A 6,118-nucleotide genomic window follows, 5' to 3' on the forward strand; every position below is an offset into this window, starting at 1 on the left:
TGTATGCATGGAGCAAGGCTTGTAACAAACTTTTGGTGATGCTGTTGAGCCTTGAGGTGGGTGAGCTGTGAGCACCTTGTCTCCTATAGACCTTTAAAAAGGAAAGCTTCAATGGCAGTAAATGAAGATACTCTTAGAGAATCCAGTGAAATAATATTTAGACTACTTTGTTTTATCTTAGTTCTTATGCCCCATTCCTGGCAGTGTTCAAGGCTGGTCTGGATGGGGCTTTGAGCAACCTGGTTTAGTGGAAGGTGTCCCTGCCCGTGGCAAGAGGTTGGGACTGGATGAGCTTTAAGGTCCCTTCCAACTCAAACCATTCTATTTATAATTCTTGATTCACTGGTGATCTTCCTTCCGAGGAGTACATCTTTAACTGCATATGCAGCTAAAATGCTATGTAACTCTAAAATTATGCTCTCCTACCAGTGTAGCTTTGCCTACTTGGATTCATGAACTTAAACACTTAAAAGAAAATTCTGTGCAAGTTTTGAAAGTACTGTCAGACAAGAACTTCCCTCAGCCTTGTATTACAGCTCAATGGTCACCATGCATGGAGGACCTAGAAAAAAGTAGCAGTGAGATTCTAGGCTACATCCACCACTGTTCTCTCAGCTTTTCCTGTATGGTAACTTCCAGGCTTTTTTTTTTCATGGACCAAGAGCAGTTTCAGGACCCTGTGGACCTGCAGCCTTCTGACCTTTTCTTGATTATTTCCTCTGTTCCTGTGTGGGAATGGAGCAGACAGTCACTCTCCATGTATTTCTGCACCATTTCTAATCAGGGGTCCCCCTTATCTCATCTTGCTGTGGTTTTCAGCTCAGGGTAGATGTTTGTATGGAAGTTTTCAGTAACTTTGATCTTTTGGAGGGTGGTGGAAGGACCAGTATGGCATATGGTATTCCACAGGCTTAGGAACTGTAGCTTTGTGTGATAACAAAATACTGACATCTGTCTGAGTACAATCTCACAAGTGTCCTGGTTTGGTTGTGTTATGTACTACGGAGCTGAAGGTTTTCATACGACTTACAAGAGCTTGCACTGGAGGATAAATGATCAGGAGCCTGTCCCTGCAGTCATCCTTTCATCAGAGAATTTAAAAACATAGGCTGTATGAGCTGCTGTGGTGGCACCTGGTTACACAGTGCCACTAAAGCCAGCACAGGTTGGGATTTAAGTGGTAAGCCTGCTTTATCCCCACATTCTTTTGCAGTGGGAGCTACTGTAAGAGTCCTGTCAGCCTAACAAAAAGCCTCAGAGGTAAATCGCCAGAGCGAGTGTTTGTGTGCTGTCCGAGCTACATCTCATTTGTTTTATAGGAACAACCAGTCATTTGCTGTCCCATGAAGGCTAGATTGCACTGATGGGTCTTCATGAGGTGTTTCTAAAGCCCATTTCTCATTTCCAGGGCCAGCACTGAATCACTCAGTTTGCTGTTCAGGAAGGTTGACTCTCAAAATACCTATTGGCTTTAAAAGCTCCTGGGCAAACAGTACACAGTACATCTGTTGTATTGGGTGGTAAATCAATGAAGTTAGATTTGTGATCTGATTGGGTTTTAACCTTGTGTTGGAGGATGTGCATTGAGCTTCCCACATTGGTTTGAGGTGGGTATTATGTGTGTGCAGAAATAGGGGTGTATTCATTTCTGTACTCAAACTTAAGGTCTGTACAGATGTAGGGGAGGAAAATGCTTTTGTTTTGCTCTCAGAAGCAGTTTGGCAACTTCTGTGCAATCACATGGAGTAACACAAAAGAAATGAGCCCTACCTGCTGCACCTGCCTGCAGGGGAAGGCAGCTAACAGCAGTGCACCAGGCAGCTTAGGAGGGCTTTTACAAATACCTGGGTTTGTTTCTAAATCCGTCTGTTTCCACTGTCCAGAACAGAGCAGCACTGCAGCAGTAATTATTTTAACTGTATGAGCAGTAACATCCCATCCAGGGCCAAGTTGCTATTCCCATTTACGTCCCCTGGAGCATGTAGTGCTGCTCCTGCACGCAGAGCATCCCAAATCCCTGGGCCAGGTGCCTGCTCGGTGAGAGCATTACGGATGCGTGCAGTTGTGCTGCTGGGAAGGGGGAGTCCCCCCTGCTGGAGCTGACCTTTCTCCTTCGCAGAGTGGCAGAGTGTTCCATCTTTTGACCACGTTTTCTTAGTCACAGTCTTACGCTTCCTTTGAATCACCCAGCAGGGGCTGACGAACATGGAGCGAGCTGCTTTATGTTTTAGTAAATCGAGGATTTCACAATGCGTGGTGCAGTTCCAGGCAGCTGAGTTCAGCTGAGGGCTCGCTGCTGCCAGCAGAGCATCCTCCACCCCTTCCCTGCACAGCGATACCTGCTACTTCTGGTACAGCTCAGACCTGCCCTGGAGCAGTGTATGGATACAAGCTTTTTCTCCACCAAGGGTACCAAAGGGAATGGGGGTGTTGTGTTGGTGGGTGCCAGTGCACCCTCATATCTGTGTTAAAGCCGTTTCTAGGGCTGGGGAAATCATCAGCCTTGTAGGGAGAGCCTTTTGTCTGGGTGTTTCCTGCTGCTGAATCACTCCCATTGCTTGTCAGTCCAGAAGAGAGCCCCCGGTCAGATGCTCCCTGTCATGTGTAATGTTGCCCTGTTACGTGGGAATGACAGATTGCTGTGGTATGTGATGCACTTTGAAACCACGTCTGAATCACCGCTGGATGTCCCGATGCTCTGGTAGCATGTAGCACACATTGAGTGCAGGGGAAGGGGGGAGAAGCGTCCCTTGAACTTCAGAGGGAATCCCACCAGCAGCAGGGAAGGGCCTTCTGCTGAAGCGGCTGTACAAGCAACATCTGCTGTGGTGGATGTGACATGCTGTGCCCTGTGCTGACCTGCTTTCCCGTCAACAGGAGGACAAATAAAAAGCTTTAAAAGCACACGTGGGGGGGAGAAAGGAAATTGGGCACTGTTTGTGTCGCTGGTCTCCCCCCACTGCGTGCAGGTGGAGTTTCCTCTGGGTCAGCTTGTGCCTCCTCCCTTGGCATGAGAGAGAGATGCACTAGTCCCTGCACAACATCTCCCCTGCGGGGGGTGGTGTAGCACAAGGGAGCTGCTGAGCATCAGCACAGCAGAGCTGGTAGCATCAGGAGTAGTCATGGGTTTAGTGTATTCAGGAAAACATTCAAATCAACATGTAAGGTGGCTCACAAATACACGTGAGCTGGAAACAGTCTTGAGAGCACCTGCGACCAGTGTGGTGCTGAATGCGACGGATGGAGAGCATGGGGCTGTGACTCCTGCACCCCTTGCACAAGCTATGCGGCAGCTTTCTCCTCTCTGCTGAAGTTGGTGAGTTCCCAAAAGTCTTCTTCTCCCTAGCAACTCCTTAATTCAGGTTCAAGCAATTTGTAGGGTGGGTCACATTTCAGCTCCAGCAAATCCACTGCAGGAAAGGCAGGTACTCATGACCCAAAGGAGCTGCTTTTGGAAATGAGAGAACCTGACCCTTTCTTTGTCCTGCTATGATACGATGAGTAGGGCTTCTTTGGTGTCCATCTAAAGCACCTGGCCTTTGCTCAATCACTTTGGTCCTAGACATCCATACCTTCAAGATCACCTTACGAGAGTCAGACCCTGTTGTGAAGGTCCTATTTGTACACCCCTACTGACAGTCTGTCCACTGTTCCCATAGGTAAAAACTTTGGAATTATGTCTCAGCCACACTCAGCCCCTGTACAGGTGTAATTAACAGAGGCCCAGTTACTAATTCCATTACCCCACTGTCTCAGCTGCTTTGCACCCCAGCACCCCTTGAACATTCAGGGTTGACCTGACAGCCTCTGGGATTCTGTAGTAGATTTTCACTTGTGTCCTAGCAAATGGTGAGCAAAACAATTTATAGAATCCCAGACTGGTTTGGGTTTAAGGGACCTTAAAGCTTACCCAGTTCCAACCTCTGCCATGGGCAGGGACACCTTCAACTAGACCAGGTTGCTCCAAGCCCCATCCAACCTGGCCTTGAACACGGCCAGAGATGGGGCAGCCACAGCTTCTCTGAGCACCCTGTGCCAGCACCTCAGCACCCTCACAGGGAAGAATTTGTGCCTAAGAGCTCATCTCAGTCTCTCCTCTGTCAGGTTAAAGCCATTCCCCTTGGCCTGTCCCTACAGGCTCTTGTCCAAAGCCCCTCTCCAGGTTTCTTGTAGCCCCTTTAGGCACTGTCAGCTGCTCTAAGCTCTCACCAGAGCCTTTTCTTCTCCAGCCCGGCTCTCTCAGCCTGGCTCCAGAGCAGAGCTGCTCCAGCCCTTGCAGCATCTCCATGCCCTCCTCTGGAGGGCCTGTGGCTTGAAAAGCACAGAAGTGTTTTTCAACCAAATTCTGAACTATTTTCTCAAATACACCATCATAACGGGCAGCTTTAGTGCACCATTAACTGCAGCCAAGTCTGTGCTGCTTTTCCCTCACCTCTGCAGCAGCTGCTCAGTTCTCTTATAGGAGGTTTCCAGAAGCCAACTTTTGAGGAAGTTCATTAATGCTGTATTAGAGTTTAAAATCTCAGGTTTGCTCCAACCTCCTCCTGTCTCATTCCCTGGCACACAGTGGGCTAGAGCAGGTGAGAGCCACTTCCACCAGCACACACTGATCCCTTTCTGCAGTGCATAGTGGCACATGAAGTCACCTCTGCAACTCAGAATCAAATAATAAGTATTTCTGCAAAGGAATTCTGTCATTTTGTAAGGCAGCATTTATATGTTTGGGTTTTTTTGGCCCTGCTTCTCCTGGGAAGGTGAGAAGGAGCCAGAGGTGCATCCCTGCCCAGAGCAATGAGCAGCTGCATCCCACCTTGCCACCAAAACCAAAGGTGAGATTTCTCCTGTGTGATGAATGAATTAAAAGTACCCTTAAGGATGCAGGGGAAACAGGCAGGGCAGAGAGACGAGGCAGGTTCCTCCTGAGCCAGGTAGCCAGGCTTTTTCCATGGGATTAATGCATCTCCTGGGGAGCATGATGAGGCCTTGGTCCAGCCAATTTTCCTCTCCCCACACAGCCCATTCATCCACCCCCTGGGGCACACATGTACCGCTATAACCCTGCTATACTCAGCTGCAAAGAGCAGTCAGGATCCAAGGATGCGCCAAAGCCAGGCACTCCAAAAGCATCTGTTAACAGGAGCCCAACCAAATGCCCTCACTGCAGGTCCCAGTCAAACCAGCCTGTCAGAAAAGAGAGATGAAGCCTCATTGATCTTAACCTGCCTGCTCCAAAACAGGATCACCAAAGGCTGGGCAAAATCCCACCCAAAACCTCCAGCCAAAGAACAGCTCCACCTCTTTCTTTTGCTGTGTCTGATCAGCCGAACACAGGGTATTTTTCCCAATGTCTCCTGTCTTTTCAAGGCAGCCCTTCACACACTGCCTCTTATCTTGTCCTCCTCCAGACCAAACAAACCCTCCTTTAACCTTCCCTCAATATCACAATTTTTGCTCTTTTTATCAGTGTCACAGCCTCCTCCTGGACTCGTTCCATGGCAGCATCTCATCAGAGAGGAACGATCTCCCTGTGCATCCCACCTGCAGGGCTGCCCTTAGAAAAAGACTTGCCTTACTGATGGGTTCTGCACCATACTTAGGACCATCCACCTTCAGCTTTGCCTGTGTGATTGCTGCCTCACCAGCTATTTTGTGCCAGTGCTCTTACATCTTCCGCCCCAAAGCACATATACTTCCCTTGGACACCTCATCCAGACCAAGACCAGTCCAACAAAACTGGGAAATAGAGTACCAGCTCCACAGGGTTGGGAGAACACCTGAAGGCTGTTGAGCTGCTTCTGCAAGGCCAAAAACCAGGAGCAGGAGGGATGAGATCATGCAGGTGATTGCGGGAGACTTCCTACGTTACATCCTGCTCCCGCAGAAGGCTGGAGCAAGGAGCCATAAATGAGTATTCCAAACCATGGGAACCAATTACTCCAGAAACATCGGGTTTCTCCTGCTGCTTCCCAGTGGCAATGACCTCACACGATGAAATGGCAGCTCCCTGCCCCGTTACTGTTGATAGCTCATCACTGGGGATGAGTTCATGCCCTGGATGAGGGTAAGCTTTGTTTTTGAAAGGACATTACCAACACATCTCAGTCTAAAAGCACCCAAA

Source organism: Melopsittacus undulatus, chromosome 6, assembly GCF_012275295.1.
Source record: "Melopsittacus undulatus isolate bMelUnd1 chromosome 6, bMelUnd1.mat.Z, whole genome shotgun sequence".
NCBI classification, from domain to species: domain Eukaryota; kingdom Metazoa; phylum Chordata; class Aves; order Psittaciformes; family Psittaculidae; genus Melopsittacus; species Melopsittacus undulatus.